Raw genomic sequence first — 23651 nt, forward strand, 5'->3', positions numbered from 1 at the left:
AACATAGAACATAGAACACAGAAAATAGAACAATGTTGTGCTGAACATGCTGCCAAATTAAACTAATTCCTTCTGCTTGCTCTTGGTCCTCATCCTTCCATTTCTTTCATATTCATGTGCTTGCCTAAAAATCTCTTAAAGACACCTATTGTATCTGCCTCTGCCATTACTCCTGGCAGTGCGTTCCACACTCCTACCATTCTCTGTGTAAATAACGTGCCCCTCACATCTCCTTTGAACTTTCCCCCCTCTCACCTTAAATGCATGTCCCCTAGTTTTCGACATATATCATGAACAGGGATATTATAAACCACCTGAATGTAACAAGTAGCACAGCGGCTCAATAGTTAGCACTGGTGTCTCGCAGCACCATGGACCCAGGTTTGATTCCAGTGAGTGTGTGTGGAGTTTACATATTCTCCTTGTGTCTGTGTGGGTTTTCTTCCACAGTCCAAATGACAATGGGAAAAGTGGAGTGGGATGCTCTCAGAGGGTTGGTGTGGATTCAATGGGCCAAATGGTTTGCTTCCACACTGTAGAGAAGGGATTCTATGAACAGGTTGATGGCTGGAGGAATGAGGTTGGGCAACAAGGATTATCATCTAGTGTTAAGAAGATGTACTGAATTAACTATTTAATTTCATCAGCCTGTTCCAAATAGTAAATGATTTTTAAGAAATGGACATTGTTGACTCTTCAAACACCTACCAGCTCTTTTGGCAACTTGCAAGTTTGTCAGTTCTCTGAAAGTATACACAGTGGATTACAATGGGCAGGACAGCTGAAGATTCTTATGTTTGCTAATATCAAGGATTACTCTCAAGAATGGTGAGGTGGGAGCATCCAAACTGTCTGAAGCAATTACTACGATACATTATTTGGCACTATGGCTTTGCTGTTTTAAAACTAATCAAAAGACAGAAGCCATCTTTACTGTCAGCCTTCCTCTCTCGAACCATCATGAAACGTGAGAAACTGACCTTTGTAATAGGTTTCTGTATGTTTCCCATAGTGAGTTCAATTGTTTACTTACTTACCTTAAGGAATTTTACTGGCTTATTTCTTTGCATTGAGTTAAGTACACAGCTCAAGGGAAAATTCAGCAATACATGGAAATGAACACATTTGTCCTCCAACTGAAGTATAGAGGTGAGTTGCACAAGCATGTCTAGTTTATCAGCTTTTTAATTTTTTTCTTTCTAAGTTTGAATTGGCAATATCTCATCCTTTTAAGCACTCAGACTTTGTGATATCCAGCATGGGAATGGAACAATGAGAGGAGTCATTTCATTCCTCATACCCTGGTTCTAACAGTGATCTGTACTGAAAACACCAAAGTAGACTGAGAAAGATGCATTTCATTGAAAGAGTGTCTCCTACACACTCATTCAGAGGGACCTATATGTGACGTTTGCGTGTAGAAGCTGGGAAATCATATTGACTTTGGTGGAGCGTCTTCTGGAATATTGCATCCAGTTCTGGTCACCCAGTTATAGAAAGAATATTATTAAGCTGGAGAGGGTTCAGAAGAGATTTACCAGGATGTTGCTGGGTATGGAAGGTTTGAGTTATAAAGAAATGCTGGATAGACTGGGACATTTTTCACTGGAGTGTAGGATGTTGAAAGGCAAACCAATAGAAGTTTATAAAATATAAGAGGTATAGATAGAGTTAATAGTAGTTGTCTTTTCCCTTGGATGGGGATTATCAAGACTGGGTGGCACATTTTTAAGGAGTGAGATTTAAAAAAAGACATAGGCAAATCTTTACCACAGAGGGTGGTTCATGTGTGGAATGAACTTCCTGAGGAAGTGGTGGATATGGGTACAGTTACACATTCGAAAGACATTTCGATAGATACATGAAAAGGAAAGGTTTGGAGGGATATGGGCCAGGAGTAAGCACGTGGGACTAATTTAGTTTGGGATTATGTTCGGCACCGACTGGTTGGACCGAACAGTCTGTTTCCCTACTGTATGACTACGACTATGACCAGAGGCTTAGAAGTTCATTGGTTTACAGCCATCAGAAAGATTTAGCCTTAAGATATTTATTACATCTTGTTATTAATAATACTCATTTCTAATATTAACAAAATTAATATGAAGAGCATAACAAATTATTTTTATATACTGTGTGAATGTATCATTCAGTAAACTAGTGCTAGCTTTGATAGTTTCATAACGTGAACTTGATCAGGGATGCAGTCCCAAGCCCAACTTCCTGTTTTTTTTCAATGAAATGCTTGCGTATGTTTATAGCAAGGCCAAATATTTGCTTTTAGTTTGAACAAGGCACACATATTCACACTGTGGAAGGTGTCAACTTGGCACTGTTGGTCGTTTCCTGAATGAAAAGGTTCAAGTTCTATTTCAGATAGAACTGATCACAGATCATTGCACTGGATGAGAAATCTCTCTGGCCGGTCACCTAATACCATCTGACCTCAGTTAGAATTGCCCTTGCACCCTTCAGCTCAAAGTGTTTTTATCTCCTAACTTGCTGGAAGTGAGAATTATTATCAATGCAGTGAGGGAACTGGAACCTGGACACCCAACACAGTGGCTCTTTAATCAATTGATTGAAAATCTGAAAAATAAATAGAGTAAAGACTAAGAAAGGAATATGGTTTAGAGTAGCTGAATAGCAGAAGGGAAATAAAGATAGGAAAAGAAAGGGAGGATTAAGAGAGAACAGAAAGCAAATTTAATTGCTTTTACATATTTAAGCTCCACACAATTAATAATTAGTAGCTGAAAGAATTATGTTCAATCTTTCCAATAGCTGATTTTGTGTGCCAGAAAAGAGGCAGTAATTAACAATTAGCACATCACTTATGCTTGAAAGGGCAAGGTTTATCTTTCTGTTGTGAGCTTAACTCATGTCTACTGCACAAACGCAATAGCTACTTTCTGCTCATTCCATTTCACTGGCCAGGCAAATAGTACGATTCTGTATTTGGGAAGCTGTTGTATATTTGAAATGAGCCGTGTATCTGTCCTCGTTCGATGTTGCTATTACCATTTATCAATAAATAATGGCGAGCAACATTAGCCTCACTGATACTTTGACAGTAAATTCTGGCCCATAACATTTACAGCAGAGAAATTCCCTACAGCTTCCACACTGGAGGAAATCTAATCAGAAACGAGCCTTTCAGTCAAAGTATTCTATGTTGGTGCTTAAGCCGTACAAAAAGCAACATTATTTTGTCCAATCCTATCTGATGTCTTTCACTTTCTTTCTTATGCAATTATACATGTTCTACTCAGTAGTGGGTACCACTAATTCTATCTTATCATGTACTGAGAGAATAAGAACATAAGAAATAGGAGAAGGAGGAGGCCATCTGGCTCACTGAGACTGCTCCACAACTCCATGAGAACGTGGTTGATCTTTTCATTGACTCAGTTTCTCTTACCCATCCGCTCACCATAATTTTTAATTCCTTTACTGTTCAAAAACCTATTTATCTTCACCTTAAAAAAACATTCAATGAAATAGCCTCAACTGCTTCACTGCGCAAGGAATTTCACAGATTCACAGAAGAAGTTCTTCCTCAACTCAATCCTGAGGCTGCTCCCCTTATTTTGAGGCAATGCCCCCTAGTTCTAGTTTCACCCACCAGTGGAACCAACCTTCCCGCTTTTATCTTACCTATTCCCTTCATAATTTTGTATGTTTCTATAGAATCCACCTTCATTCTTCAAATTTCAATGAAGTTAGTCCAGTCGACTTAATTTCTCCACATAAGGCAACCTTGTCGATTCTGGAAACAACCTCGTGATCCTCCCCTGAACCCCCTCCAGGGCCAATACATCCTTTCTCAAGTAAAGAGGCCAAAACTGTACACAATATTGCAGGTGTGGCCTCACCAGCATCCTATACAGCTGCAGCATAACCTCCCTATTTTCAAACTCCAACCCTTTAGCAACGAAGGACAAAATTCCATTTGCCTCTTAATTATCTGCTGCACCTGCAAACCAACTTTTTTGTGATTCATGCACAAGGACACCCAGGTCCCTCTGCAGAGCAGCATGCGGTAATTTTTCACCATTTAAATAACAATCTGTTTTGCTGTTATTCCTACCAAAATAGATGATCCCATATTTACCAACATTGTACTCCATCTGCCAGACCTTTTCCCACTTACTTAACCTATCTGTATCCCTCTGCAAACTTTCAATGTCCTCTGCACTGCAAGATATGCTACTCAGATGGGATGTTAAAGTGAGGTTCTGCCTGTATGTTCTGAAGGCTCAGGTGGATGTTAAAGATTCTGAATATTCCCCATAGCTCTTTGCCAATGGTTGTTCTGTAGATTTGCATATTCCAGCTGCCAGAGATCATGGGTTTACTCAACTGCTGGCACAACCTCATTGGGATTTCATTTTCTCATTTATTCCTTAGGGATTTGGGAATCACCGGCAAGATCAACACTCATTGATCATCCTGAGTTACACTCAGGAAGGTGGTGTTGAGTTATCTGTGTGCTGGGTATACCCCGAGCTCTATTAGACAGGGACTTCTGAGACTTTGGGCTCGTGATGATGAAGAAGCAATGATCCATGTCCAAATTAGGATGCTGAGTCACTCAGAAGGGATATTCAAGTGGTGGTTCCTATACATCTGCTACCTGGTTTCCTATTTGATTGAGACCACTGGTTTGGAAGCTGCTATCAAAAGATGTTCTGGCCAGTTGTTATAATGAATCTTGTACATGGTAGGCATGGTGATCCCACATATGCCTGAGATTGAGGGAGTGAATATTTATTTTGATCTGGTTAGTGTCCAGCTTCTTGGGTGTGGTTGAGCTACATTTATCTGACAAGTAGGGAGTATTCCCTCAAACTATGTCTTGAAGAACTGTAATTTAGAACTTGTAGCTTTTTTCTTTATTTCTCTATTTTCGTACCTAATCTATTTTAGTACCTAAGATTTGTAACTACATAAGATGGCGCTGCGTGTGGTCACATTGTGCGATTTTCTCTGTACTCCTGTACTTGAGTACATGTGACAATGAAACCTAATTCTAATTCTAATTCCAGTATGATGGACAGGCTTTGGGGAGTCAGGAAGTGAGTTACTCACCAGAGAGTTCCCAACCTCTAACCTGTTTTCGTACTGGAGTGCTTAAATAATGTGTACATTGGTTTAGATGCTCTTTGGGTGCAGAAATCTTCCGATTGTGATTTTCATTGACTTGCCATCACCCAAAGGCTAAGATAACTGAAAATTTTACCTTGCAGGTAGCAGAATAGCACATAAACAGGAAGGTATTTGCAAATCCAAATTAATTATCTGGTCACTGCAATAGATAAATGTCTTCAATCAGCGGGGGTCAAAGCATGACATTGGAAACAGAAAAGATTACCCTGAAATTTTTGTTAGACTGAGAAGTGAACATTTCTGAACAAGATTCAGCAGAGGAGAGAAGCAACACTGTACAAGCTGCCTATGGTTCAGAAACGTAACATGGAGACCAGCTAAAGGAAGAGGCATTGGATATCAATGCTACCTCTCTCAAATCCTATAATGGCAGCCAAGAGCTGAAAACCATTCAATGATCCACTGAGAGAGTACAAGGTAAGAAACTGGCCACTGCAGTGTTCCTGTACCCTGGTGGTAGCACACTCATCACTGTCTGAGATTATTAGCTGCACAAGCTACCCTTGTCTGACCCTGATAGTTAGCAGTTGCAGTTGCAAGCACTCCCTGGGCCATTTACATCCCTTTCTCATCAAATCCACCCCTAAAATCCCATCCAGTACCTGAATAACATCAGTTTGTCCTTCATTGAAACTTCTGTAGCGCAAACCCAAAACTTGCTCAACCTGAAGGGAAACTAATCAACAAGAGGATGGAGATTGCTGCAATATTAATACAGGTGTGTAAACTCTGGTGATTTCCCATGGTTTTTCCCCACAGAAACTGAGGCCAAAGGAAGGAGTGTGTTTGGTTTGGGAATCAATATTCCTCAACTTACAAAGCCCCATCTAGTGGTTGAGATGTGAGAGCATGACAATGAATGGCGATGATCAAATCAGAAACAGACATAGCGAGCTAGCTTTCTTGAGGTTTAGTGTGGGAGTACAACAAGTTGTTAGGGTTTTGTGAATGCCTTGGTAGTGTCCCTAACTTTGGGTCAGATGGCCTGGGTTCAATTGCCATCTTCCTTGGAGGCAGATAATAACATTTCTGAACAGGCTGTTTTTTTTTAACGATCTCATTGGCTGACCATAGGCTGGATTGTGCCATGGAAGCAGAGGTTGATTAGAAATCAGGAAATCCAGAAAAATTATGCAGCCTACCAGCTAGAGAAGGCAATGGGCCTAGTGGTACTATCGCTAGACTATTTTACCAGAAACTCAGCTAATGCTCTGGGCACCTGGTTCAAATCCCACCACAGAAGATGGTAGAATTAGAATTCAATAATGATTGGTAATTAAGAATCTACTGATGTCCACGTGCCAATTGTTGGAAAAAACACACTTGGTTCACTAATGTCCTTCAGGGGAGGAAATTTGCCATCCTTACCTGTTCTGGTCTACATGTGACTCCAGACCCACAACTGCCCTCTGAATTAGCCTAGTAAGCCATTCAGTTCAAAGGCAACTGGGGATGGGCATTAAATGCTGTGCAGCCAGCAACACCTGTGTCCCACATGTGAATAAAAAAAGTCATCTGCTGTGTTGTCGCCCCCACCCCCTGTATAATCTTTACAGAAGCAGCTTTTCAGAAGGACAATGGACACAAGGCCAGCAGCAAAGGCATGGGGAATTATCCCAGTTCATAACCTACTTGAAGGGGGTGTGGTGATGGTGGTGGGGGGTTGTGGTTTGGAGTAGGTTTGAGAATGCTGTTGGGACTTTCCTGGCATTGGTCCAGCAACATCGCCCTCCTCAACCCCCTGTCCCCTCACCCCTACCTCAGAATGGGAAACTAATGGCAGCCTCCTGGCGTTACACTGTTTGGGGGCCAGGCTACCATCTCCCTAAAGTCGCACCTTCAACCATAATCCTCTCTGTGGACGGGGTTTCCCTTCCATTCGAATACCTGTGATGTTGGGGACCCCACAATTTAACATGTCAATAAGGTATCCGAGGACACCGTCCATTTTGAGGCACCCACACACTCTCCTACCTGCTTCAGCAGCACCCTTCTTTGCCTCTCGAGCTGTCTTCAGCCCATCCTGGCGAGGTTTTGGACTGGATCTCCTACTTCAGGAATCCATCCATCATTCCCAATCGGGCCAAGGAGGTCTCAGTGTTGACTGACTTCTGGAAGATTCCAACTGCCAGGGACCTCTGACCCTTGTTATTTCGGGATCCAGAATGGTTTCTGTCATGAGATTCCTGGCATGCCAGGAAATTTCATCAAAATATTTCCGATCTGCATCCATTTCACCTTTACTTTGCAACATCATGTTCCCATTGCATCTTTCAAAAAGGGAAAAGTGCTGCCCAAGAGATTTTAATTAAGAGATCAATTTCCAGGTAAATAAATGTGAGTTCAATGGTGGGAAAGAGGGCTTGGAAATTAGAGGAAATGAAAAATCATAATCCAACGGATTTTTCCTCATCCTTACTCATTCTTCTACAGACTCAGGAACAGGAATTGGTGGAAAATTTTGGGAAAGCCACATCTGAAGTTGTCTCTTCCACTTACCACATGTCATGTCTCATCGTACCAAAATCTTATATCTTAAGATATTAACTCAGAAAGAAGTGAATCCAATTTGCATTGGAATGGATCAGGATCAATTATGTCCACACTTTCCTGAGGAAGTTTATTTCTCCTGACTTGTATTGTCCATGTATCAAAAACATGGAGAGAAATTAGAGTTACACTCGGGTTGAGGGACACTTTGTCTGAGCAAGCTGGTACTGTGAAACTGCGAATGGCTCATGAAATCACAAAATCATGGTGAGGGGACAGAGTAAGAAGAACAGATAACAGCAAATTAGCAGCAGATAATAGCAGATAACGTGGTGCCACTGTTTAAGAAGCGTGGTAAGGACAAGCCAGGGAATTATAGGCCAGTGAGCTTGACATCGGTGGTGGGAAAGTTATTGAAGGGAATCCTGAGGGACAGGATGTATATGTATTTGGAAAGGCAAGGACTGATTAGGGATAGTCAACATGGCTTTGTGTGTGGGAAATCATGTCTCACAAACTTGATTGAGTTTTTTGAAGAAGTAACAAAGAGGATTGATGAGGGCAGAGTGGTAGATGTGATCTATATGGACTTCAGGAAGGCGTTTGACAAGATTCAATAAGCTTCAATCTGCAATTTGAGAGGGTGAGGGTAAAATTGGAAGTGACAATATTTCTGTTGAATAAAGGGAACTATGGAGCTATGAGGGAGGAGCTGGCCAAAGTTCAATGGTGCAATACCTTAGCAGGGATGACCGTGGAGGAACAATGGCGGATATTTCTGTGCATAATGCAGAAGTTGCAGGATCAGTTTATTCCAAAAAGGAAGAAAAACCCTAGGAGGAGGCATGGGCGGTCATGGCTGACGAGGGAAGTTAAGAAACATATAAAGTTAAAAGAGAAAAAGTATAACATAACAAAGATAAGTGGGAAAATGGAGGACTGGGAAGCTTTTAAAGAACAACAGAGGATTACTAAGAAGGAAATACGCAGAGAACAAATGAGGTACGAAGGTAAACAGGCCAATAATATAAAGGAGGATAGTAAAAGTTTTTTTAGGTATGTGAAAGGCAAAAAAATGGTTAAGACTAAAATTGGGCCCTTGAAGACAGAAACAGGGGAATATATTACGGGGAACAAAGAAATGGCAGAAGAATTGAATTGGTACTTCAGATCTGTGTTCACTGGGGAAGACACAAGCAATCTCCCTGAGGTAACAGTGGCTGAAGGACCTGAACTTAAGGAAATTTATATTTGCCAGGAATTGGTGTTGGGGAGACTGTTAGGTCTGAAGGTTGATAAGTCCCCGGGGCCTGATGGTCTACATCCCAGGGTACTGAAAAAGGTGGCTCGAGAAATCGTGGATGCGTTGGTGATTATTTTCCAGAGTTTGATAGATTCAGGATCAGTTCCTGCAGATTGGAGGGTGGCTAATGTTGTACCACTTTTTAAGAAAGGTGGGCGAGAGAAAGCAGGAAATTATAGACCAGTTAGTCTGACCTCAGTGGTGGGAAAGATGCTGGAGTCTATTATAAAGGATGAAATTACGACTCATCTGGATAGTAGTAACAGGATAGGTAAAAACAATGACTGCAGATGCTGGAAAACAGATTCTGGATCAGTGGTGCTGGAAGAGCACAGCAATTCAGGCAGCATCCGAAAAGCTTTGAAATCGACGTTTCGGGCAAAAGCCCTTCATCAGGAATAAAGGCAGAGAGCCTGAAGCGTGGAGAGATAAGCTAGAGGAGGGTGGGGGTGGGGATAGAGTAGCATAGAGTACAATAGGTGAGTGGGGGAGGAGATGAAGGTGATAGGTCAGGGAGGAGAGGGTGGAGTGGATAGGTGGAAAAGGAGCTGGGCAAGTCGGACAAGTCAAGGGGATCGTGTTGCTGGAGGTTAGGAACTAGGATGAGGTGGGGGAAGGGGAAATGAGGAAGCTGTTGAAATCCACATTGATGCCCTGGGGTTGAAGTGTTCCGAGGCGGAAGATGAGGCGTTCTTCTTCCATGCGTCTGGTGGTGAGGGAGCGGCGGTGGAGGAGGCCCAGCACCTCCATATCCTCGGCAGAGTGGGAGGGGGAGTTGAAATGTTGGGCCACGGGGCGGTTTGGTTGATTGGTGCGGGTGTCTCGGAGATGTTCCCTAAAGCGCTCTGCTAGGAGGCGCCCAGTCTCCCCAATGTAGAGGAGACCGCATCGGGAGCAACGGATACAATAAATGATATGAGTGGATGTGCAGGTTAAACTTTGATGGATGTGGAAGGCTCCTTTAGGGCCTTGGATGGAGGTGAGGGAGGAGGTGTGGGCACAGGTTTTACAGTTCCTGCGGTGGCAGGGGAAAGTGCCAGGATGGGAGGGTGGGTTGTAGGGGGGGCGTGGACCTGACCAGGTAGTCACGGAGGGAACGGTCTTTGCGGAAGGCGGAGAGGGGTGGGGAGGGAAATATATCCCTGGTGGTGGGGTCTGTTTGGAGGTGGCGGAAATGTCGGCGGATGATTTGGTTTCTGCGAAGGTTGGTAGGGTGGAAGGTGAGCAGGAAAAGTCAGCATGGATTTATGAAGGGGAAATCATGCTTGACTAATCTTCTGGAATTTTTTGAGGATGTAACTCTGAAGATGGATGAGGGAGATCCAGTAGATGTAGTGTACTTGGACTTTCAGAAAGCTTTTGATAAAGTCCCACATTGGAGGTTAGTGAGCAAAATTAGGCTGCATGGTATTGGGAGCAAAGTACTAATTTGGATTGAAAGTTGGTTGGCTGACAGGAAACAAAGAGTAGTGATAAACGGCTCCATTTCAGAATGGCTGGCAGTGACCAGTGGGGTACCGCAGGGATCCGTGCTGGGACCGCAGCTTTTTACAATATATGTTAATGATATAGAAGATGGTATTAGCAATAACATTAGCAAATTTGCTGATGATACTAAGCTGGGTGGCAGGGTGAAATGTGATGAGGATGTTAGGAGATTACAGGGCGATCTGGACAAGTTAGGTGAGTGGTCAGATGCATGGCAGATGCAGTTTAATGTGGTGGCAAGAACAGGAAGGCCGATTACTACCTCAATGGAATCAATTTAGGTAAAGGGGCAGTACAGAGAGATCTGGGTGTTCTTGTACACCAGTCAATGAAGGTAAGCATGCAGGTACAGCAGGTAGTGAAGAAGGCTAATAGCATGCTGGTCTTCATAACAAGAGGGATTGAGTATAGAAGCAAAGAGGTTCTTCTGCAGCTGTACAGGGCCCTGGTGAGACCACACCTGGAGTACTGTGTGCAGTTCTGGTCTCCAAATTTGAGGAAAGACATTCTGGCTATTAAATGAGTGCAGCGTAGATTCACGAGGTCAATTCCTGGAATGGCGGGATTACCTTACGCTGAAAGACTGGAGTGACTGGGCCTGTATACCCTTGAGTTTAGAAGACTGAGAGGGGATCTGATTGAAACATACAAGATTATTAAAGGATTGGACACACTGGAGGCAGGAAACATGTTTCCGCTGATGGGTGAGTGCCGAACCAGAGGACACAGCTTAAAAATACAGGGTGGACCATTTAGGACAGAGATGAGGAGAAACGTCTTCACCCAGAGAGTGGTGGCTGTGTGGAATGCTCTGCTCCAGAGGGCAGTGGAGGCCCAGTCTCTGGATTCATTTAAGAAAGAGTTGGATAGAGCTCTCAAGGATTGTGGAGTCAAAGGTTATGGAGATAAGGCAGGAAGAGGATATTGATTAAGGATGATCAGCCATGATCATATTGAATGGTGGTGCAGGCTCGAAGGGCAGAATGGCCTACTCCTGCACCTATTGTCTATTGTCTATTGGTTCCCCATGGGAGACTGGTGAGCAAGATTAGATCTCACAAAATACAGGGAGAACTAACCATTTGAATACAGAACTGGCTCAAAGGTAGAAGACAGAGGGTGGTGGTGGAGGGTTGTTTTTCAGACTGGAGGCCTGTGACCAGTGGAATGCCACAAGGATCGGTGCTGGGTCCTCTACTCTTTGTCATTTACATAAATGATTTGGATGCGAGCATAAGAGATACAGTTAGTAAGTTTGCAGATGACACCAAAATTGGAGGTGTAGTGGAGTGAAGAGGGTTACCTCAGATTACAACAGGATCTTGACCAGATGGGCCAATGGGCTGAGAAGTGGCAGATGGAGTTTATTTCAGATAAATACGAGATGCTGCATTTTGGGAAAGCAAATCTTAGCAGGACTTATACACTTAATGGTAAGGTCCTAGGAAGTGTTGCTGAACAAAGAGACTTTGTAATGCAGGTTTATAGCTCCTTGAAAGTGGAGTCACAGGTAGATAGGATAATGAAGAAGGCGTTTGGTATGCTTTCCTTTATTGGTCAGAGTATTGAGTACAGGAGTTGGGAGGTCATGTTGTGGCTGTACAGGACATTGATTAGGCCACTGTTGGAATATTGTGTGCAATTCTGGTCTCCTTCCTATCGGAAAGATGTTGTGAAACTTGAAAGGTTTCAGAAAAGATTTACAAGGAGGTTGCCAGGGTTGGAGGATTTGAGCTATAGGGAGAGACTGAACAGGCTGGGACTGTTTCCCTGGAGCATCGGAGGCTGAGGGGCGACCTTATTGAGGTTTAAAAAATTGTGAGGGGCATGGATAGGGTAAATAGGCAGTCTTTTTCCTGGGGTCAGGGAGTCCAGAATTAGAGGGCATAGGTTTAGGTTGAGAGGGGAAAGATATAAAAGAGACCTACGGGGCAACTTTTTCATAGAGAGAGTGGTATGTGTATGGAATGAGCTGCCAGAGGAAATGGTGGAGGCTGCTACAATCGCAACATTTAAGAGGCTTTTGGATGGGTGTATGAATAGGAAAGGTTTGGAGGGATATGGGCCGGGTGCTGGCATGTGGGACTAGATTGGGTTGGAATATCTGGTCGGCATGGCTGGGTTGGATCGAAGGGTCTGTTTCCATACTCTACATCTCTATGACTCTTCGACTCTAAATTTGGCCAACGCAGAAGTGTTTTTTGACAGTCCTAACTCTGCTATTTGACACGGATTTGGATGCATTCAGTGGACCCACTCCCTTCACCTGCACCCAGAGTGTGTTTTGATCACCTAACTCATCTAACAGTCTGAATTGAGGACAACTAATCATCTCACAACATCTGATTTTTGCTTTGAAACACAGTATTAAGATGAAAGTGTCAGACTTGTGGTGTCTAGTTTACAAGTCTAACGACTTCATGATTATTCTCCAAGTTATGATCGTTTAAATAGAATTGAGATAAATTCTAGACAAAAGCAAACTGTTTTGCAAAACCTCATGTTGGAAGGAGATTCATACCACGCCCGAAATGTTATTTTTGTTTCTCTCTCCCCAGGTCCTGTCAACCTGCTGAGTTTCTCCAGCACTTTGTGTTTACATTTTCGCTTCCACAGTTTAGGAAAGGTCTGGAGTTCTAACTGTATTTTATATATATATATATATAATCACACAGCTTCAAGTTCGAATAAATGGTTTGTTATGAGCCACAACACAAGTAATGATAAATCCTATTCCACAAACTTCAGTGTGAAAAAGGCCAAGAATGAAATGTAAAATATTTATGAAAATTGCAAAGCAAGTATAATTTATTGCCTATTAACTTGAACATACCAGCTCACTTGCAATATTTATTGCAGCAAGCTGGGGACCAACACTGTGATCAGCCAATGAAGGATTGTAACCTTTGCTGCGCTCTGTGTGAACTCCACATTGAGGTGAATGATTCATGGAGATGAAAATGAATCTTTTTACCATTTACAATTAATTTCTAGGTCAGAGACATAGTTGTCAGTGAGTTCCTTACAATACCTAGTGAGTGAAATGAGAAAATCGGAATTTGAAAGTTAGTTCCAAACAGAGGCAGGTCTGGCAATAAAAGGGAATCAAAGGCGTTTTTGCAAGTGGTTGCAGGGCATTGGCAAACAATAGGACTCACCATGAATCAGAAGGAAGGAGAAAGGGTTTATTGAGTTAGTTGTGATCAGGAATTGCATCTGGTAAAATATCTCTATTAATTTGGGAGTTTTCTCATGTGGAGAATAATTGATGATTGTTAAGACCATAAGACCATAAGACATAGGAGCGGAAGTAAGGCCATTCTGCCCATCGAGTCCACTCCGCCATTCAATCATGGCTGATGGGCATTTCAACTCCACTTACCCGCATTCTCCCCGTGGCCCTTAACTCCTTGTGACGTCAAGAATTTATCAATTTCTGCCTTGAAGACATTTAGCGTCCCATCCTCCACTGCACTCTGTGGCAATGAATTCCACAGGCCCACCACTCTCTGGTTGAAGAAATGTCTCCACATTTCTGTTCTGAATTTACCCCCTCTAATTCTAAGGCTGTGTCCACGGGTCCTAGTCTCCTCGCCTAACGGAAACAATTTTCTAGCGTCCACCCTTTCCAAGCCATGTATTATCTTGTAAGTTTCTATTAGATCTCCCCTTAATCTTCTAAACTCCAATGAGTACAATCCCAGGATCCTCAGCCGTTTCTCATATGTTAGACCTACCCCGTTCCAGGGATCATCCGTGTGAATCTCCTCTGGACATGCTCCAGTGCCAGTATGTCCTTCCTGAGGTGTGGGGACCAAAACTGGACACAGTACTCCAAATGGGGCCTAACCAGAGCTTTATAAAGTCTCAGTAGCACAACGGTGCATTTATATTCCAACCCTCTTGAGATAAATGACAACATTGCATTCGCTTTCTTAATCACGGACTCAACCTGCATGTTTACCTTTAGAGAATCCACGACTAGCACTCCCAGATCCCTTTGTACTTTGGCTTTACGAATTTTCTCACCATTTGGAAAGTAGTCCATGCTTGTATTCTTTTTTCCAAAGTGCAAGACCTCGCATTTGCTCACATTGAATTCCATCAGCCATTTCCTGGACCACTCCTCCAAACTGTCTAGATCCTTCTGCAGCCTCCCCACTTCCTCAGTACTACCTGCCTGTCCACCTAACTTTGTATCATCGGCAAACTTCACTAGAATGCCCCCAGTCCCTTCATCCAGATCATTAATATATAATGTGAACAGCTGCGGCCCCAACACTGAACCCTGTGGGACACCGGTTGTCACCGGCTGCCATTCCGAAAAAGAACCTTTTATCTCTACTCTCTGCCCCCTGTCAGACAGCCAATCCTCAATCCATACCAGTAGCTCACCTCGAACACCATGGGCCCTCACCTTGCTCAGCAGCCTCCCATGTGGCACCTTATCAAAGGCCTTTTGGAAGTCTAGGTAGACCACATCCACTGGGTTTCCCCGGTCTAACCTACTTGTCACCTCTTCAAAGAACTCCAACAGGTTTGTCAGGCATGACCTCCCCTTACTAAATCCATGTTGACTTGTTCTAATCCGACCCTGCTCTTCCAAGAATTTAGAAACCTCATCCTTAATGGTGGATTCTAGAATTTTACCAACAACCGAGGTTAGGCTAATTGGCCTATAATTTTCCATCTTTTGCCTTGATCCTTTCTTGAACAAGGGGGTTACAACAGCGATCTTCCAATCATCTGGGACTTTCCCGGACTCCAGTGACTTTTGAAAGATCTCAACCAACGCCTCCGCTATTTCCTCAGCCACCTCCCTCAGAACTCTAGGATGTAACCCATCAGGGCTAGGAGATTTATCAATTTTAAGACCTTTTAGCTTTTCTAGCACTTTCTCTTTTGTAATGGCAACCATACTCAACTCAGCCCCCTGACTCCCTTTAATTGTTGGGATATTACTCATGTCTTCCACTGTGAAGACTGACGCAAAGTACTTATTACTTTGTTGAAGGATATTTGCTCTGTTCCAGCACGCTTCTACAAAAGAAGATTTCTTTTAAATGGTACCTTTTGAAAAAATGTTACTGTTTTTTAAGTGCACATTTTTAAAAACAAATTTACCTTTTCCCTTTGGGTCACCTGTCACTGCTTGCTGAAAATATTCCTTTATTTTGGCTTCACTGAACAGTGAGCTATGAACATTTCCTACCCTTGCATATGGCATCTTGTTCAGTGTGCCAAGTTTTAACTTGAATACAGCTTAGCAACGTGATTCCAATAGTAGACAGGCAAACTATCACTTTTCCACAATCCTCTGCCAAGGAAAATCACAAACACTTGTGCGGAAATCCAGTAGTAACACAATTGACATCAGTTTGAATGGGGTGAAGTTCCAATGAAATTCACCCTCACAGCTATTTCTTTTGCAATTAATTTCTTCAAATATTTTATCCCACCTCTGGAGTAAGATGGGACTTCAACCCAGGCCTTCTGACCCAGAGCTGGGCACAGTACCATGGTGTTACAAGATCCTTAATGCACCTCTTATATATTTAGTGGAAGGCTCAGAATCAGAAGGTTTTGGGAGCATTGACGTTGACACTGGTGGTGTGCAGAAGAATTCTAGCACTTTCAGAGGTCCAACTTCTCATGTAGATATAACAGATCCCATGCCACCCATTTGAAGATAATCACTCAGCAGTGGCTGCATTGGGGAGGTGGGCCCAAAGCAGACTCGTGGTGATAGCAGTGTCGGGTTTGGGCTGGAGCAGTATCTGACAGCATTGTGGCTTCTGCATTTGTGACATTCAGTGAGGACTCAGCGAGGGTGTCAAAGAGCAAGTGACTTCCATTCCAGCGGCGGCCAAGGGAACTCGTATCTGTAAAAATTGTACAAGACATTGGTTCAACCACTTTTAGAATACTGTGTACAGTTCTGGTCATCACATTACCAAAAGGATGTGGACACTTTGGAGAGGGTGCAGAGAAGGTTTATGAGGATGTTGCCTGGTATGGAAGGTGCTAGCTATGAAGAGAGGTTGAGTAGGTTAGGATTGTTTTCATGAGAAAAAAGGAGATTGAGGGGGGACCTGATTGAGGTCTACAAAATCATGAAGGGCATAGACAGGGTGGACAGAGATGAGCTTTTTCCCAGAGTGAAGGATTCAATACTGAGAGGTCATGCTTTCAAGGTGAGAGGTGAAAAGTTTAAGGGGGATACACCCGGCAAGTATTTTACACAGAGGGTGGTAGGTGCCTGGAACGCGTTGCCAGCAGAGATAGTAGTGGCAGGCACGGTAGATTCAATTAAGATGCGTCTGGACAGATGCATGAGTGGGTGGGGAGCAGAGGGATACAGATGCTTAGGAGTTGACCGACAAGTTTAGACAGTACATTTGGATCAGCTCAGGCTTGGAGGGCCGAAGGTTCCTTAACCGTAAATTTTCTTTGTTCTTTGTTTGACCACCAAGCCCATGTCAGAACACTTGACAAGAAGGACTGTAAAGCTGAAAACCTTTTCTTTATTTCTTTATTTTTCTGCCTTTATATTCAATGTTTCAGTTTATTTTCCTGTGTTTTAAGATGGCGCTGGAGACTAGTGGTACTATGCAACACTTTTCACTGTATTTTGTAACAAAATATACAGCACATTAGATAAATTAAATTGAACTAAATCAATTCCTTCTAGTGTCCTGTCAAATAGTGTTGTCTCTCCTGTCCTGTCCTCAATCATAATCAAGATCACCATAACAGTTTATTTGGTCAATAGTATATTGCTGTCTGTGGGACCTTGCCATGCACAAGTTGGTTGCTCGTTTTCCTACACCAAACAGTGGTTATAATTCAGAAGTACTTCATTGATTGTAACGTGGCTTGGGAACCCTTGAGGTTGCAAAAGGCACTATATAAATGATCTTTTGTGAAGAGGGAGATAGCACGGGGCAAGATGACACTAGGCACATGGACACACAAGATGGCCGCTGACCATCAGTTAACCAACTTGACACATAAGATGGCTGCCGGATCACAATATGAAGAGAAAACACAGAGCAGATACAGACATTGCCTGGGGCCACCAGAATGCCAGCAAAATGCACTCACAACCCAGTTGATTAGTTTAAGGCGGGTGCGGGAGAGAATACACATGAGTAACAAACACTGCCCGCTGAAGTGTCTGGGTCCAGCCAACACCTCTTATAGAAATGCTAACAGCTTGATACAGACTCAATATTAAATGCTAATAGCCAGGCTGCAGTGGTTGTTCATCTCAGGAAGAGCAATTAACGTCCATTACAACAGCAATGCAGACATTGAACCTGACAGTGTCTACACTGAAACTGACAATGACCACCCGGAAATTAACAAAGGCTGTGCTGGAACTGACAAAGCCTGTATTGAAACTATCAATGATTCTGCAATGATTGCCATAAACAAACCATTACAAAGACGATAATCTCATCACTGACCTATTGTATCACAAGATGTATAAAGTTAAAAATCACACAATGCCAGGTTATAGTCCAACAGGTTTAATTGGAAGCACACTAGCTTTTGGAGCGACGCTCCTTCATCGGGTGATAGTGGAGGGCTCAATCCTAATACACAGAATTTATAGCAAAAATTTACAGTGTGATGTAACTGAAATTATACATTGAAAAATTGATTGTCTGTTAAGCCTTTCATCTGTTAGAATACAGTGATAGTTTCACTTTTATCATGTGTAAATCACAAAACCTTTTTTTTAAAAAGTTGCATTCTCAGGTTAGCTGTTAACAATGGTGATAGCTAGACAATATGTTGAAGGTGTTGGCCCCCTGTGTCCTCTGTCTATGCCATGATGTTTAGATTGATTCTAATCTAAAAAATGAGATAACGGAGTTTTACATAAATTCATGCAGTTTTTGAGCTCAGAGTTCTACATGAATGCATGCAGTTTTTGAACAAAGTACAATGTAACCCTGCAAGTCCAAATTCACCCCACAAAATATATGTGTGCATGTGGGTCTTTGTCTGTCTGTCTGTGTGTGTCTGTCTGGGGTGGGGATTGTGAGTGTGAGAAAGTGTATGTGTGTGTGTGCAGTGAGTGCAGAGTGTCTTAAGTCTGTGAGGGGGTGCATGTGTGAGTGTGGGAGTGTGTGTGTGTCTGTAAGGGTGTGTGTGGGTGTCTGTGTGCGCATCTGTGTGTATGTGTGTCCGTGTGTATGTGTGTATAGGAGTGCCTGTGTGTGTGCAATCAGCCATCCCCTATGGACAAGCCCTACGTATACACTGGATCTGCTCAGATGAGGAGAAATATGACGGACACCTGGAAGTACTCAGGGATGCCCTCACAAGAACGGGGTACGATGCCCAACTCATCGACCGCCAGTTCCGACGTGCCACAGCAAGGAACCGTAATGACCTCCTCAGGAGACAGACACGTGCTGCAACCGACAGGGGACTCTTCAATGTTCAGTATTTCCCAGGAACTGAAACATTATGCCATGTTCTTCGCGACCTGCAACACATTATCAATGAGGATGAGCACCTCACCAAGACCTTCCCCACACCTCCACTACTTGCTTTTAAAAAACCGCCAAACCTCAAACAGATCATTGTTCGTAGCAAGCTGCCCAGCTCTCAGAACAACTCCATACAACCCTATCACAGTAGGCGCTGCAAGACATGTCAGAGTGTGGACATAGATACCACCATTACGCATGGGGACACCTCCCACCTTGTACATGAAAGGTACTCATGTGACTCAGCCAACATTGTCTATCTTATACATTGCAGGCAAGGATGCCCGGAGGCATGGTACATTGGGGAAACCGACTAAGGCTACGACAACGATGAATGGGCACCGCACAACAATCAACAGACAGGAGGGTTCCCTACCAGTTGGGGAACACTCCAAAGTGGACTTTGGGACAGGCAACTGAGAAAAGTGGCCAAGCAGAGGCTGATAGCTAAGTTCTGTACCCACTGGGAGGGCCTCAATCAGGCCCTTGGGTGGATGTCACATTACAGGTGACCACCATTGCATTATACACACACACACAGATACTCCTACACACACACACTCTCACACACACACAGGCATTCCTATACACACATACACACGGACTCACATACACACAGACGTGCACACAGACACCCACACACACCCTTACAGACACACACACTCCCACACTCACACATGCACCCCCTCACAGACTTAAGACACTCTGCACTCACTGCACACACACATATACTCTCTCACACTCACAACCCCCAACCCAGACAGACGCACACACAGAGACAGACAAAGACCCACATGCACACATATATTTTGTGGGGTGAGTTTGTACTTGCAGAGTTACATTGTACTTTGCTCAAAAACTGCATGCATTCATGTAGAACTCTGAGCTCAAAAACTGCATGAATTTATGTAAAACTCCGTTATCTCACTTTTTAGATTAGAATCAATCTAGGATCATGGCATAGACAGAGAACACAGGGTGCTAACACGTTCAACATATTGTCTAGCTATCACCATTGTTAACAGCTAACCCGAGAATGCAACTTTTAAAAAAAAAGTTAAAAATCACACAACACCAGGTTATAGTCCAACAGGTTTAATTGGAAGCACACTAGCTTTCGGAGCGTCACTCCTTCATCAGGTGGTAGTGATGGAGGAGCAGCACTCCGAAAGCTAGTGTGCTTCCAATTAAACCTGTTGGACAATAACCTGGTGTTGTGTGATTTGTACCTTTGTACACCCCAGCCCAACACCGGCATCTCCAAATCATTTTAAAAAAAAGGTTTTGTGATTTACACATGAAAGGAGTGAAACTATCACTGTATTCTAACAGATGAAAGGCTTAACAGACTATCAATTTTTCAATGTATAATTTCAGTTACATCACACTGTAAATTTTTGCTATAAATTCTGTGTGTTAGGATTGAGGCCTCCACTATCACCTGATGAAGGAGCGTCGCTCCGAAAGCTAGTGCTTCCAATTAAACCTGTTGGACTATAACCTGGCATTGTGTGGTTTTTAACTTGGCCACCCCAGTCCAACACCGGCATCTCCAAAAGATGTATAAAAGTACCTTGACATGTGTTCCGGATTGAGAGAAGACTCGCAGCTGACCACTGTGCTCTTGCTGTCTTTCTCTCCCCGGAGCTCCGGTATTTCCTTGTGCAATAAACTCTGTCATTGAACCCTGACTCTGACTCCGAGACTGGTCCTTTTCCCCACAACATTTGTTTCCCTCTTTGCATGTCTAAGGGTACCCATGCTTGTTGGAGGCCTTGAATACCAATGGTGTAGTTGTGAATTTGAGTAGATTCCAAATGACCGTAAACCATTGGCAATGCATTTTTGGCAGGATGAATTTAGTAAAATTGTCCCAACAATGTATTTTTTGATGCATTCATAATGTGAGCACTTAAGGCTTGTTCAATGTTTGTTAATAATTCATGCCATTTTAATGATCTTTGCACCTCTGTTAATTTTTTTTTATTTTGGTGAAGTTTCCTTGAATTTCCACAGCCGAGCAAAGATTTGTTGGAAATGGCTGTGATTGACATTGTAAAGCACTCTGCGTTCTGGAGCACTGTGGCAGAGTTGAACATCAGATGCACTCAGGGACTTGCCAGGCGTTCTTCGATAATGCCTTCCAAACCTGCAACCACTCCCAGCACAAAAAACTGAGAGCTGTATGTCATAGGATCATAGACCGTCTACTCTGTGGAAACAGGCCATTTGGCCCAACATGTCCACACTGACCCACTGAAGAGTAGCCCACCCAGACCCATTCCCCGACCACTCTACATTTATCCCTGACTAAGGCACATAACCTACACACCCCTGAACAGAATGGGCAATTTAACATGACCAGTTCACCTAACCTGCACATCTTTGTATTGTGGGAGGAAACCAGGGCACCAGAGGAAACCCACACAGACATGGGGAGAATGTGCCAACACTTCCAGAACTTCTTTGCCACTGCGTTCTCTGCCTCAAGACCAAGATCAGTTTCAAATAGAAAGTTTGCCACCAACCTGTCAGGGGCAAATTATTTTCAAGAGAGATAAAAATAAATAGGCACACACCCATTGCAAAGTAAAGGCCAAATTTCATACTCTTTCTGGTTTTTGGGGTGAGGGGTGCATATAATCCAATAGAAGGATAATAGATCGGGACCCTGCCAACTTCTCATTTCTACTCCAATGAATTTTGTTGAAAAGTGTGGTGCTGGAAAAGCATAGACGGTCAGGCAGCATCCGAGGAGCAGGAGAATCTTCATCAGCTTGTTTCCCTCTCCACATTCCTGATGAAGGGCTTATGCCTGAAACATCAACTCTCCTGCTCCTCGTATGCTGCCTGACCGGCTGTGCTTTTCCAGCACCACACTTTTCGACTCTGATCTCCAGCATCTGCAGTCCTCACTTTCTCCCAATGAATTTTGTGGCAGGAAGGGCTGTATAGATGCACAACTGACAACAACTATGTACAGATAAACGCAATGGCATGTGGAACCAGAAATTCCTATAAGACGCACACTCCTTCTCCACATGTATCCTGCTACTGTGCCTCAACATTCAACTGGTCACAATGACATAAGCTTGCTATATTGTCTATTTGTTACATACAAGAAACAATTGAGAACTAAGACACTCACAAGTGAATTTTTAAGTGTACGGTCTATTCTGGGATATCCTGGCTCTAGTAAATACTCCCAGCTGCAGTGAGCAGGAGAATCAGGCTAGCATCAAATGAGAGAGGCACCATTTAGTCAGGGTGAGTAATCAGGGAGGCGAGTTTGGGATGATGGCACAAGAGAAATCCTCCATAAAATTCAACAAAATGATACTTGGCCACAACCTACAATTCAGCTCTATATTTCTTTCTGTACTCTTGTTTGGATCCTGCAAAGCTATTGTGGGGCTATTTCAAAATTATTGCCCTGTTCCAATACTACAGATTCCCTGAGGAGGCCACAATGCTGGTAATGATATTAGACACAGTAACAGTGTGCTGAGAAACCAAGGGTAAGTCTACAGGCAGCTGTTAGTAAGGTGGCTTGGAATGCACTGCCAATAGCTTGTGACTGTTTGGTTTTAAAATTGAATACTTAAATTCTCAACTACACCATCCATGCCATAATCTCCCACATATTGAAACTGATGCTGATAAAACGAGCATTATTGCATTGTGAAATATTTTTTCAAAAAGTATATTCATTTGTAAGATGTGTACAACTTTGATTACACCAGCATTTATTGGTCATCCCTAGTTACCCTCGAGAAGGTGGTGGTGAGCTGTCTTCTTGATTTACTGCAGTCTATGGGATAGGTACACTCGGTTCTTCTACAACATGGTAGTTCCATTCTTATGCATTCCTGTGTTATAAGAACATAGCGTAATAGCGACCCCATTTAAACTAATGGAGCCACAATGGTGTTATAACCAAAACACGCTTTAAAAGTTCGCGCTTGAGAAACAGTGTCCCCAATTTGTCAATCGTGTTATGGGGAATTCACATTAATTCACATTAACAAAATGCATGCTATAGCATAATGACCTGGACAGTGACAGCCGTGTTGGGAAGGGACTTCTAGGATTTGGACCCAGCGATAATGAAGAAACAGACCGATAGTTCTAAGTCGGAATGGTGTGTGCAGGTGATGCCCCTGTCCTTTTGGGTGGTGAAGATGACTGTTTTGGAAGGAGCTGTTGAAGGAATCTTGGTGAGTTGTTAAACTGTATTTTGCTGATGGGGCAGATCCTGCCTCTATTTGGTAGGGACGTAGCCAGTGACATTGAAGGAACAGTAATATATTCCAAGTTAGGATGGCATGTGACTGAGAGAGGAACTCCCTTGTGTTGGTGTTTCCATGCACCTGCTGTCCTGGCTTTCCTAAGTGGCAGCGATCATTGGTTTGGAAGATTCTGTCAAAACTGTCTTGGTTAGTTGCTGTAGAGCGTCTTATAGAAGGTACACACTGCACATTGTGTACTCGTGGGCAAGGAAGTGGATGTCTAAAATGATGAATAAGGAGCTGACTTTGTCCTGGATAGTGTATATTTTCTTAAGTTTCTGCTAGTTCCTCACCGAGTCACACATCATTCCTGTCTTGGGAATATAATATTGTAGGAGTGGCCCTCATCCAGGCTGTAGATATTAACCTGGTATTAATTTGGGTTAGTTGAAATGAAATTAAGTGAAA

The sequence above is a fragment of the Chiloscyllium plagiosum genome, unplaced genomic scaffold (assembly GCF_037043375.1).
Source record: "Chiloscyllium plagiosum isolate Xiang-an unplaced genomic scaffold, Cpla_swu_hap1 HiC_scaffold_39, whole genome shotgun sequence".
Taxonomy (NCBI): Eukaryota; Metazoa; Chordata; class Chondrichthyes; order Orectolobiformes; family Hemiscylliidae; genus Chiloscyllium; species Chiloscyllium plagiosum.